This window comes from Equus asinus, chromosome 12 (assembly GCF_041296235.1).
Source record: "Equus asinus isolate D_3611 breed Donkey chromosome 12, EquAss-T2T_v2, whole genome shotgun sequence".
In the NCBI taxonomy this organism is placed as follows: domain Eukaryota; kingdom Metazoa; phylum Chordata; class Mammalia; order Perissodactyla; family Equidae; genus Equus; species Equus asinus.
The window spans coordinates 74,103,474-74,116,936 of NC_091801.1; the positions used below are offsets into that span (position 1 = coordinate 74,103,474).

Genomic DNA, 13,463 nt, shown 5'->3' on the forward strand with positions numbered 1-13,463 from the left:
CCGAATCACTCACGCCAAGACAACCTGAGCGAGTCTATGGGAAAAAGTGGGAGAAAGTTCTCGTCCTTTCTGATTAGAGCAGGGAAAGCCCAGATCACGTTGGCGATGGTCTGAAGTTGGCTATCTGTCCCCCTGCGCTAGTGGAAAAATAAATTACCAAAGGAAACCGCTTTAGGAATGCCCGAGAAGAACTCGCGGGATGTATGAAACCGCAGAATACCAGACGCCAGCGAGGTTTTTTTTTTTTTCTTTTAAACTTCATGTCGCTCTCAGAAAATGCAGCAGGTCCCCAAATGGTCCAAGCGGAAAAACACACGCCACTTCCCAGTCTTCCCGGGGACACACACCAAGCCCCGAGTGGGGGGTCTTGTATCCCCCACTTTCGTTTCCCGGGAGCCTGGGGCCTGCGTGGCAGAGCCGCGTCCCAGCCGGGGCCGGGGGGCCGGGGCCGGGGGGCCGGGTCGGCCCTTCCAGGAACGGCGGGGAACTTTCCGCCGCCGCGCCAGAGAGACAATGCCGCGGCCGGCGCCCGCGCCTCCGCGCAGGGAGGGCGCCCCATCGGCGGGGCCGCGGCCACCGGGCGCGCTGTCCCGGCCCCTCTCCGGGAGGACCCCCACCCGCCCCACCTCGGCGCCCGCCGCGGCGGAGCAGACCCCCCGCGCGCCTTCGCCTGGCCCTGCGGCGCCCGGGGACCCCCGACCGGGGATGCAGCCGGGATCCCGGCCGGCGCCTCTCCGCGCGGGGGGCGGGCAGGGGGCGCCGACGCCCCAGGGCGACCCCGCGCGGCCCCGCCGAGCCCGTCCGGGCGCCCGCAACTCACCGGGACCGGGCGGGCCGCTGGGCATTATTCCATCGCGGGCTCGGCGCCCCGGCGCCCTCGCGGGCGATCGCGGCTCGGGGAAGGGCGGGCGGCGGGCGGGCGACGCGGGCCGGGCTGCCGAGCGCAGAGGCCCCGCGGCGGCGGCGAGCGCGGGAGCGGAGCGCGGCGCAGGAAGGGGCGGGCGACCATGTGCCGAGGGGAGGAGGCCGCGGCGGCGCGAGCGGCTCGGACGATCCCGCGCGGCGGCGGAGGGCGCGGGTTTCAGGAAATCCAAACCCTTCGACAGGAAATCGGGATCCTGACTAAGCATTCCCGGCCCGTGGCCGCTCCGCGCCGGGGGCTCCCGCCTCGCTTAACCCTTGGGCCGCCGGCGCGCGGGCGGGGGGCAGGCGGGGTCCCCCACACCCCCGCCGGCCTGCCCCCTCCTTGTCCGGCGGTGGAAGGGTGGGATTTGTCCACATAAATCCTTGGCCTTGGGAGGTGCCTTTCTAAGGCCCCCGACACCAGGAGAGGGCCTTGGCCTGTCTCCCATTCTGCAGAGGATGAACTTACAATCTCCTGGCCATTCCCCTATTTTCAAAACAGAAATGGCTTTACCTGGCTGCCCCCTTTCACTGCTTCCCCTCGGCTAATTTCCTCATTTTTGCCCAGGGCTGAGAGGCAGGAACTTTCTGGGTCAGGATGGTATAGTAGTAGTATGGACAGTAAGAGTATGGACGTTGAACTCTGATGTAGGTTGGAATCTGGACTTTGCCTTTTTGGTAAGCTGTGTTACCTTAGGTAAGTCACTTAACTTCTCTGGGCCTCGGTTTCCTCAAATGTGAAATGAGGTGTAATACCTCCCTCGTAGGGTTGATTTGGAGACAAAATGTTTAGACAGAGATGGACACATTGTAAATGCTCAAATAAATGATAGCCATGATTATTCTCCTTATTACCATAAGAAATATCAGAGAAAGGAGAGTTTTAACCCATGGGTTGTGTGCTACGCATAGTATTCATGTCTACTTACAAACCCTTAGAACTTCATTTCTCTCCTAATCACCTAGTGATTATTTTTCTTTGCAGCATTTCAGTCACTACTCTCTGCCAAGGAAAAGGTTAGTGGCTATGGCAGACCCCCTTCTCGTGAAATCTGAAACTCAGCAAACCTCACCGAATTGGGGATTTTTGCTCTTAACCCGAGCGTCAGGCCACTGTGGGAGTTTGTGAAAAAATTTGGAGAGGCTTTGCAAAGTTTAAGAAAACCAAAGCAAATCTCTGTCCAGTCAGGGCTGGGCTAGGCTGCCAGTGGGAGTAATTCATTGTGGTTTCCCATGGAAATGCCACACTGGGGTTTTCTACCTGGAGGATGTAGCTCGGTGGTTTTGCTGTAAGTGTTTCAAATTCCTTTGAAGCCCAATCAGACTTTGAAGAGGGAACAACGTGCCCATGAGTGGAAACTGAAGCTTGAAACGAACCCACAAGGAACTGAAAGTTGGGTATCAGCTCCTCTCCTCTAAATAAGGACCAGACATCAGTTTTTAGACCCAGGTTTGCCTCTTTCCTGCAACTCTTTTTCAGTGATCAGAAGCTGTGGGACAAGCTCCGGGCTTGGCACCCGGAATCCAGGGTCCTGCCTCAGGCCCTTTGCAACTGCTGTTCCCTCTGCCTGGAAGAATCTCCACTTGGCTGTTCTCGGCGCTCAGCTCACAGCTCAGAAGTCAGCTCCTCAAAGGGGACTTTCCCCAACCATTGATCTACTTGTCTTTGGCACCTGTGCTCTCACCCCCACCTCTCCCGCACATCACGTGCCCTGTTTCATCCCTTCATAGCCCTTGTCACTATTTAATTTATCCTGTTTATTTGGTGGCTTATTTATCATCTGTCTCCTCCTGCACGGGCCAGCCCCACTAGAGCTGGACTTTTGCTTGTCCCCATCGCTCCTGTGTCCCAGTGCCGAGAACAGTGCTGACCCCTAGGAGACCCTCAACGAAGACATATCAAATGGAGGAAAGGAGCAAACCAGACTGGCGTGGCAGGTTCGCTCTGTGCCTGTGCTCCCTGTCTCTTTCACTTTGGCGGAGAGGCCCTCCAATGGGAAAGCCCAGTGTAATGGAAGAAGCGCCAGACGCCCTATTAATGGTTCTGGAAAGTTAGAACTATAAGTAATTAAGACTGTCAGACGACATAACTGCAGTCTCATTGGTGCAGTCCCAGTTAATAGCTCCCTCCTTTGGGCTCCCCCAGCGCTTCTGTTCATTTAAAGCACGTATTTATCACGTTATATGCTCGCTGGATGAGGGCTCTCCCAAAGTCAGATGGCAGACTCGGAGTTGGAGGGAAAGCAAAGGAGCCTACATTTATTGACTGCTTACTCTGAGCCGGGGCAGGGCAGGGCGGGGGCGAGGGGGAGGGGCTGAGCCAGGTGGATTCAAATTCATTAAGAGGCACTGGTTACATGCCTATAACGTGCTCAGAAATATTCAGGGCACTAGATCTGCAAAGATGAACTGTTTTTGCCCTCCAAGAAAGTCAGACAAGAAAGTTCTAATCCGAAGGCAGAGAGATAATTACTCTTACAGAGGTCCGTCCGGGGTGTCATGGGCACAGAGCGGGGAGAAGGGTTCCTCCATCAGCATGAGGGGTGCCTTAGTCAGTTCAGGCTGCTGTAACAGAACACCAGAGATGGGGTGACTTATAAACAGCACTAATTTGCTTCTCGCAGTTCTGGAGGCTGGGAAGCCCGAGATAGGTGCACGTAGATTCGGCGTCTGGTGAGAGCCCGTTTCCTAGTTCACAGACAGCTGTCTTCTCGCTGTGTCCTCACATGGCAAAAGGGGCAAGGGTGAGGGACCTCCCCGGGGTCTCTCGTAAGGGCACTAATCCCATTCATGAGGGCTCCACCGTCATGATCTAATCACCTCCCAAAGGCCCCCACCTCCGAACGCCATCACCTTGGGGGTTAGGATCTCAACCTATGAATTTGAGGGGGACCCAAACATTCAGTCTATAGCGGGAGGTTAGAAACCACTTCTAAGAAGTGGGTGCTCTTGAACTAAGTTTCAAGGAAGAGGTGGGGCTTATCCAGGTAGACGAGGAGGCCCAGGCCTGCCAGCCAGAGCAAAAGGTGCGTGTGCTGATGATGGTCAGCTCTGTGTCCCCTGGGCCCACCTCTGAGCTCAGCTGCAGCTGCAGTTTGATGCCTTCTGTCCAATGGGCTGTCCCCCCGAAGTGCACACCTCTCCTCCTCTCTGCCTGGAGCCGTCTCCGGGGCTGTGGGGTCTTAGACTGGAAGTGTCCAACAGCCCTGGAGCAGTCCCCAACCAACCAGTGGGTAAGTGTCCCAGCCTCCCATCCCTAAGGGGCAACACTCCTAACGTGCTTTCAACACCGTTCCTCAGAGGGTCCCCAGAGGAACTGAGTCCAGTGGCCCCCAGCAGTAACGCTCCTTAAGTCACTCTTCATGCTTTTTCTCTCTTCCCTGCCTCACTCCCTCACTCCCTCATTTGTTCTTCCTGGGATCAATCACCTCCAAAATAAACTAGCTGCACCCAATTCCTTGTCTCAAGATTTGTTTCCGGGGAAACTCAATCCAGGACAGCATTCATTCATTTATTCGCAGATGTCGACCAGGCACCCACTATGTGCCTGAGAAAGACTGAGCTTGAGCACGTAATATATTTGGGTACAAGGTGCTAGGTGATCTAAGGAAATAGTGCACGTTCAGACGTGGAAAGCGATGAGACTAAAAAGCTTTGCGCTATTTTACAGTTGAGGAAACTGAGGCACAGGAGTGTTGAGTAACTTGCCCAAGGTCAAACACTTAGTGCGTAGAGGAGTTTGGGAGTCCAGGTCTTAACTACCACCCTATACTGCCTTTCCTGGTGGTTAAAGCTATGGGTGCAGGCTGCAGACGAATTCACCCGCGGGGGAAGTGTAGAGTGAGAAGATGCTGGGATGGAGATTGAATGCTGAGGGACACCGTAGGCGGCAGAGGAAGAGGTGCCCACAAAGAAGACAGGGAGGGTGTGGCCAGAGAAGGGAAGTGGAAGGAACACCAGAGTTCAAGGGAAGAACTTGCTTCTAGAAGGAAGGAATGGCCAACACTCTCAAATGCCCCAGAAAATTCAGTCAAATAAGGATTGGAAAGCAAGTGTCCATTTTATTTGACAGTAGATAATAGAAGGCTGATAACTTTTGCTTGAGCTTCTCAATGAAGTGGAGGGATTGGAAACCAGATTGCAGTGGGTTGAGGAGTGAGTGGGAGACGGCCAGTGCAGACAACTCCTTTCAGAAACATGGCAGTCTAGGTAGTGGGAGTTAAGGGTGGAGGATTCTTTAGAGAGAGTGGGCGAGGGAGCATCTGTGGTTGATGAGAAGGTCCCAGTAGAGTGGGAGAGGTTAGAGGAAGGGTGGCGTCACAGACGGAACGGGTCCTGAGGATGAGAGGGGATGGGATATAGGGTGGGGTGGGAGGGGACAAGCCCTGGACCAGAGGAGGGCCCCCTGGCCCACTGGAGTAGAGGACCAGAGGGAAAGGGGCAGAACCCGCAAGTTCCATCACGAGCTTTTTCTGGATTCATAGACTAGGAGTTAGGTGGGTTCTTAAAGTCCCCCTAGTTTAATTCCTCATGAAATTCACACTCTGGGTGAAATGAATTCATTCAAATATAGATGAATAAAAAGTCACTTCAGCCTCATAACTGGAAAAGAAATAGCATAAGAAGCTATTTTGGCCCGAAGTAGGTTAGTGAAGTAGGAAAGGCAAAGATGTGCAGGAGAGATGCCCAGGAGCGGGAACACACACAGCTTGGTGACTGAAGGTTGGAGGGAGAGCGGGAGGCGGTGGTGAGAACATGCGAGGTGGGGACAATGGTGCTCACCTGTGAGGAGGAGGAGGAGGGTGGTATTTTTAACCGTGATAAAGAGCATGGGAGGGGAAGGTTTTGAGGAGGAAGATAATGAGTTCCTGTTTGTGCTTTGTGCCAGGAAGGCAGTGTGGGTGGTGGGTAAGAGCCTGCGGTTTTGTTGGGCTGGGGAGAGGAGGTGGTGGGCTTAAGGGTGGTGGGAAGGGGGGAGGCAGAGGGCTCTGCACAGTTGGTGAGTGGAGGAGTAAGTACCCAAAGAGCTAACATCCTAAAGTAACTTGTCACCGTCTTGCTTCATAGCAATTTCTCTAATGGAGTGTTTCTCATCCTTGGCCATATTGACATATTGGACCAGATGATTCTTTGTTGTGGGGCGCTTCTTGTGCTTTGTCGGATGTTCAGCAGCATCCCTAGCCTCTACACACTGGATGCCAGTAGCAACCTTGCAGTTAGGAGACAACAAAAATGTCTCTAGATGTTGCAAAATGTCCCCTGGGAGGCAAAATTGCCCCCAGTTGAGAACCACAGCTCTATCATCTTTTCCTCATGTCACTTTAAAATTGTTACTTAAAAATTGCAACTGTGGATAATCTTCTTCAGCAGAAGCACCTATTCCAACGGCAGAGTTAGATTGCCTGGGTTCAAATCCTGGTTTTACCCCTCCCCTGGTTCATAACCTTGGGCAACTTTCTTCCCTTCTCTTGGCTTCTATTTGGTTTTGGTTTTTCTCAGTAAAATGAGGTTTTTGAGAGGATGAAGTGACGTAATCCATGTAAAGGACGTGGCTCAGTCTGGAGCCCCTAGTTAGCATTCAGTCGCCACTTGCTGTTCTTAGTAACCTTCACAGTGGTATGGAGGCACAGGTAGACATCTAGCAAGCATCTGGAAATTTGGGCCTGGAGATATGGGTGCCACAGATGTATTACAGACAGGAAGGCGCACTCGAGGCTGTGCACATCTATGACGTGGCCTGGAGAAAGAGTAGATAGAAAGAAGAAGGGAGATTTAAGCAAGAGCCCCAGGGGACATCAACATTTACTGAGAAGCTGGAGGAAGAGGAGTCTGTAATTGAGTTTGGGGGGTCAGAAATGTAGACAGGGAACTAGGTATGAGTTTTCCATCTAGCCATCGTTGAGCAGCTCCCCAACCTTTGGGTGTTGGGAGGCATGTCAGCAGTTGCTGTACTGTAGAATGATGGTATCCATGCAGTTGCTAAGAGCTCACCTTGACACAGGTGCTATACGGATATCAATGCTCATTTAATGCCCACAAGGCTATGAATTAGGTACTATTTATTACCCCCATTTTATAGATGGAGAAACTGATGCATGGAGAAGTACACTGGTGAGGGAGGGTGAGATCGTCAGCAAGGTAGTGTGGAAGGAGAAAAGGCCTTTCACACAGAGAGGACCACATGAGCAAAAGCAGAGCCCCAAACCCCCTTGTGTATCCATCAGTGTCAGTGGAACAAAGAACATGAGGCAGGTGCAAAGGGCTGGAAGGCAAGAAACAGAGGCCCCCCGAGGGGGACAGTGTTCAGCAGGGCCATGGCGAGCCACGCTGGAGCCCAAGGCAAAAGGAGAATTCAGTCATACTGACCCTGTCTTTACTTAAAATTTTGATGTTTTGTTCATCTTGGAATTTTTACATTAATTTTTCTTTTTAAAAATATTGCCTTAAAATATTTTTTATCTTGATTACTGAATTTGTTGGCACCCGCTCAGATGGACTGAACAGAATGCCAAATTCTTCCAGCCTCCTTGACCTTGCTGCTTACGACTCAGATTCCAGCCTGTGCCACTCCCCTGCCTCTTAGCCAAGAGAAGGCTGGAATCCTGACGTCACCCACACATGACAAGAGCCAATGGGGAAGAGGTAATGCCACAGGAAACCAGGTGCTTTTAGGAAGAGGAAATGGATACTGGGCACCAAAACCCAACAAGTGTCCACTCTAAGAGGTTCCAATTTGGGCCACCTGGAAATCCTTGGTGCAGAGAAGAAAACATTCTGGCGGGGGGCCGGGCCTGGGGGGGAGAGGAGGTAAGGAAAGATGGGAAGTGGGATCAGCACACATAAGCACCCAGCGAGGTGGTGAAGAACCTGCACTGTGGTAGGTAGCCTGGGTCTAAATTCCGGCTCAACCACCTACTAGAAGTGTGATTTTGCCTAGTGACTTAAAATGTTAAACCTCGGTTTCCTGGCTATGAAATGGGGATAATAAAAGTACCCCTATCATAAAGTTGTCAGGAGGATTAAATGAATTAAGCCACGAAAAGTGCTTGAATATAATAAGTAGTCAGTGTTTTTTCTTTTCTTTTAATTCTGGTACCAGCATTTTTGTTACTATTTCTCAAGCTACTGAGTAATGAAGGGGAGAGAGATGGAATAGTAACATGAAGCTTCGAGGGGTTCCACGGAGGATTTTGGTTGGTTGGTTGGTTTTTCCAGTTGGGAGAGCAGGAGAAGGAGCCAGCGAAAGGGACAGACAGAAGCTCGCAGCGAGCAGTGATCCCCCACCTGAGGTGGGAACACCTGTTAGACATTCTCAAGTTGAACTCACCAATTCACAGAAAAGTTAATGACTGGAGCAGGGTTATGCATGCCTGGCCAGCATTGTCAGGGACAGAATCTAGATTTCCTAATGCCCACGGAGGTGTTTCTCTCTGAAAACCTGGCCACCGTACTATATCTAGTCATCATCAATCCTGAAACCACTCCTTGAGCCCAGGTCACAAGAAGGTGAGATGTGATGAGGTCATTCTCATCACCTTGTTAACAAAACCCCCCTTTGCAAAAGCTGAACCCGAAAGAGTCCTGTAGGATGAACATCCAATGGCATTTCCTCCGGAGATGCTCAGCATGGGGGAAAATGCTTTCCATCCTTAGGTTATTAACTTTAAAAGCTTCATTTCCAGCTTTAATGGAGCTTTATGATAAAAGGGTCAGACAAATGGGTCATTGCAACAATCTCTTAAGGAAGGAAGGTCCTCTTCCCTTTTGTGGGAATTAATAAGAGCTTCACCCTCTTCCCCATCTGGGAACCTCAGGCAGCCCAGAGCAAGCCTTCCCTGACCTTTTTTTTGTGGGGGAAGTCAGTCCCTCATTTATATTCCTATAGCATCTGGGGATCAACACTGGTGGAGCCTTTCCTGCAATGCACTGCGTCTCCCCCTGTAGACCTGAGGGCGGGGACTGTTATTCACCTCTATACACCCAGCACCTGTCAGGATGCCGGCGCACATGTGTGCTCAACCCATCTCACGAATGCCTGCTTGCACACCTTATGAAACGTCACCGCTCCTCAGCTATGTGGGGAAACCCGCTCACTTCTTGAGAAAGCAAAATTGGGCAAGGCAGATTTCAGAGCACCCTTCTCGAGCTGGTATGTTGTCCAGAGCAGAAGCAGCTGCGTGTGTTAAGAACTAACTATGATGATGATAACCAATAATAGCTAAAAATGTATTGAGTGCTTCCTCTTTGCCTAACACTGTGCTAATGACTCTAAAGGCACTTTCCAAAATTGTCTCATTTAATCTCAAAATAAACTTATGAGGTAAGACTATTAATACGTACATTTTACAGATGAAGAAACTGAGGCTCAGAAAAGTTGCACACAGAGGATCTGTCTTTGGAGCCATTCGCCATTAGCCTCGTGATCTCTTGCTGCAAACTGAGCTCCAGGGATCAAAATAGGGCATGGAGTTGGCAGACTCCAAATGTAAGGAGTTTATGGTGTATCTGAGCCATCGATTTATCCTGCAAAATAAGAAGTCCCTCTAGTCGGTGCCTACTGTTTCAGAAAAAGCGGAAAATCCTCCCCTGGTGGTTTTGTAAATAGTCCTTAATTGAACTCAGGGTTGGTATCATTACCACCGAGTTCTGCAATTAACCAGCCCAGAGATTACTTGCTAGGTTGCGCTGCAGAGATATTTACATATACGCATTTTAACTCTAGGCAAGCCTTTCAGCCTGTAAATTGCTTATCCAGCCACAATCCTAGCTGCTAGGAAACTGCCTGGGGCCGTTTCAGGGGAATGAGACAGAGAGAGGATTTCCCAAAGCCAGCTGTTGCCACCCTAGAATAATAACACTAACGATTAAGAACTAACATTTGTATAGTCCTTTAAAAATTACAAGATGCATTCTCATACAGCGGCTCGCCTAGTTTATAATTCCTGTGATAGTGGGAGGGGAGAACGATATGAGGGTTATTATTTTAAAGAGGAACCCGTGAAGGCTTGTTTCCTCCTCTGCTATTCGTAGTCTTTCATTCACAAATATTCAGTGGGCACCTACTGTGTGCTAGGCACTGTACTACGTGCTGGAATATGATGGTGAACAAAATGGACACTCTCCCTGGACTCATGAAGCTTCGAGTCTACTGGGGAGAAAGACCATACTCAAATAATAAACACAAATAAATGTAAAATTACAATGCCTGTGGTGCTGCTAGCAGAGGTGAAAAATGCATCAAGCCTGCAACAGAAGGGCTTAACCTAATCAAGATCAGGAAAGACTCTTCTGATCCTGATGAATAGAGCTAACTAGGCAAAGAAAGAGGGAAAAGGGTTTTAAGTGGAGGGTTTTAAGCATGCATAAATGTCCTAGGACGAAAGGGAGTGTATCAGTTAGCTTTTGCTGCATGACAAAGCACTCCAAAATTTAGTGGCTTAAACAAAAACCATTCGGCCCTTAATTCTGTGGATTGGCAACTTGGCTGGAATCAGCTGGGCAGTTTTCCTCTGATCTCAGTTGGCCTCACTGGTACACTTGTGGTCATCTCCCAGGTCAGCCAAAGGGCTTCTCTGCCTTATGTTCTTGCACATCCTCTAGAAGGATGGTCTGGGGTTTTTGACCAGGCAGCAGGGTTCTGAGAGGAGCAGGAGAGGAACAAGCTGCGTCACCTTTTATAGCCCAAGCTCAGAGTCACACAGCCTCATTTCTGCCACCGTCTATTGGTCAAAGCGTCTTTAAATAGGATCAATAGGATATAGAATCTTAGAAAAGGAAGGGATTTTTCAGCATAGTGTGGTCCAAGTAACAAATTGTAGGTGTGTACCAAATATTGTTTGAACGAATGGAAGGATGAACACACCACATATGCTCATCTTCAGCGTCTCCAGTCCGTGGAATATTGTACTGAGGGCCTGGAACTAGTTTCTCTACCTTGGGTCCTTTTTGTCTCCTTGTCCTTACTCCCTCCACCGTGAGGTCAGAGAAGTTTATCTAAAGTGCAAACCTGACCTTATAATCTTCAGTGTTTCCCCAGAGCCTGCCAAGGCATTGGTACATCAAAATCGCCTAGGAGGGGCTGTTTAAAATGCAAACTCCTGCCTTCCCCCTAGGGTCACCAAATCTGAATTTATGGGCTTGGGAACTTGGCTGGATATTTCTTAAAAGCTGTCCCAAGGAGTTAGATACAGCTGATCCCCAGCTTTTGGGGGCCACTGGCTACAAGGTCATCCAGATGCAAGTTTTTCAAAAAAGATTCTCTACCGCTATTGATCTCGTCAGCTCAGACATTGCTTCTTTAAGAAAGGGTCTCACCTCTCCCTCTACATCACCCCCATTCCTTTCACTGTGAATTATTAAAATATTCAATCAATTTACATGTTTAATATTTGTAATATTATTATGTATATGATATAATACATACTGTGTATCTCCCCTGTAGACCCTGAGGGAGGGTCTTTATATATGGGAACTGAATATTAAAATCAACTTACATATGTGCCACATTCTCACTCCCCTTCCACAGCCCTTGCCTCCACTCCCAGGTAAACTGTGAGGTCCTTGAAGATCATAGTCATCATGTTAACCTCAGTGCCTGCCAGAGGGCCTGGTACAAAGTTGATCCAGTTTTGGAACAATTGATCCAAATGTCCATTGATAGGTGAATAGATAAACAAAATGTGGTATATACGTATGTTATTCAGCCATGGAAAAGAAGCAAATTCTAACACATACTCCAACATGGATGCACTTTGAGGACATTATACTATATGAAATATGCCAGTTACGAAAAGAAAAATACTATATGATGCAACTTATGCGAGATACTGAGAACAGCCAAATTCATAGAGACAGACAGTAGAATGGTGGTTGCCAGGGGCTAGGGGAGGGGGTAATGAGGAGTTAGTGTTGAATGGGTACAGAGTTTCAGTTTTGGAAGACAAAAAGAGTTCCGGAAATGGGTGGGGGTGATGGTTGTACAACAATGGGAATGTACTTAATAAGACTGGAATGTACACTTAAAAATGGCACAGTATAAGAAAATTTAAGATGGTAAATTTTATGTCACGTGTATTTTATAATGATTAAAAATTTAAAAAGAAATCATTGAACCAATGAAAGTATGATGGTCACCAGGCATTTGTTGAACACCTCCAGGATCGGAGCATTTCCTGACACACAGACTTTGCCAGAGACCAGCTCATGGGCTCCATTATAACTTGGATTCCTTAAGATAATGGCTCTGCACATATTCCATAGCATCGCTGATGGGTGACGGCCAGCTGAGGTTGGGCCAATGCTGCTAGCTCCCCATCTATCTCTGCCTGGCTCCTGAGGCTTGGCCCCTTTCCCGTTTCCTTCTCCATTCCCGCCTGTGGTCTCGGCACTGTTCTCCCTCACCGACTTGGCGTGCCTCTGCCCCAGTGGCTGTCTTTGCCCCAGACTCCCACAGCTAATGGCCCTGCCCTAGACAGACCCAGAGGACTCAGCTCCCAGCTCAGGCCAGCCTCCTTGGAAGAAGCAATCAGATAGAAACTTCTTTCTTAAATAGAGCCAAGGCCTCTGTCCTTATAACTCTCCTTTCTATGTTTCAAATTCTACCTTCTGGAACAGTACAGGGCAAGCCCGACCCCTCTTCCCATCCAGCAGCTTTTCAAACACTCAGACCCAGCTCTGATGATCCTCCCCAAGTATCTCTCAGATCTTCAGTTTCTCAGATAACAGATTTCTAGATCCTTCTTTCCACCCAGTTCCCCTTGTCTGACCCCCATGACAATTTATTCATGTACTTTTCAAATATGGCTCACAGAATTAAATAAACTCCCCAGATGGCATCTAACCAGTGCAGAGAAGAACAGGATTATTATTTCCATGATGTGGACCCAAATTTGCTGAAATGAATCCAAATAGCCATTATGTTTTTAAACAGCCATAAACCCAAGGTCAGCTTGTTTAACCACAAACTTCCTACATCAGCCCAAATGGTAATTAAATGAGTATACTTAAAACTTCAGATTGTCTCAAATATCTACGTGTGCTACCCATTGAACAGCCTTTGAGCAATTTCAATTGTTTTAATATCTTTTCATTAATTTGTCTTAAAAGTTAATTAGGGGTCAGCCTCATAGCCAAGCGGTGGGGTTTGTGCAGTCTGCTTTGGCAGCCCAGGGTTTGCCAGTTCAGATCCTGGGTGCAGACCTATACAGGGCTCATCAAGTCATGCTGTGGCAGCATCTCAAATAGAAGAACTGGTATGATTTACAACTAGCATGTACAGCTATGTGCTGGGGCTTTGAGGAGAAAGGGAGAAAGGGAAAGAAAGAGGAGAATTGGCAACAGATGTTAGCTCAGAGCCAATCTTCCTTACCAAAAAGCCAAAAAAAAAAAAAAGAGAGAGAAAAAGTTAATTAATTTGCACCTGGAACTTCTCTAGTCCTCACCCCATTTACAGTCACGTCTTGGATTTCACAGACTGGTTGCCCTCACTTGCCCAGGCAGATCTCACCCCATCTCCCTCAGAGTCTGACCCAGTTATTTCTGGGATTCCCAAGGGGGTCTCA

The 13,463-nt window shown here is 49.2% G+C and overlaps 1 protein-coding gene across 2 annotated transcripts in view; it reads right to left on the reverse strand.

Annotated features, from left to right (window-relative positions):
- ASAP1 (ArfGAP with SH3 domain, ankyrin repeat and PH domain 1) overlaps window positions 1-1,170 on the reverse strand; it is a 343,885-nt gene extending 342,715 nt beyond the window's left edge. For both annotated transcript variants that reach the window (XM_044781189.2, XM_044781186.2), the window contains exon 1: window positions 821-1,170. The gene's annotated coding sequence lies outside the window, so the exon portion shown is untranslated. The remainder of the gene's footprint in view (window positions 1-820) is intronic.
- Between the last annotated feature and the right edge of the window lie 12,293 nt (window positions 1,171-13,463).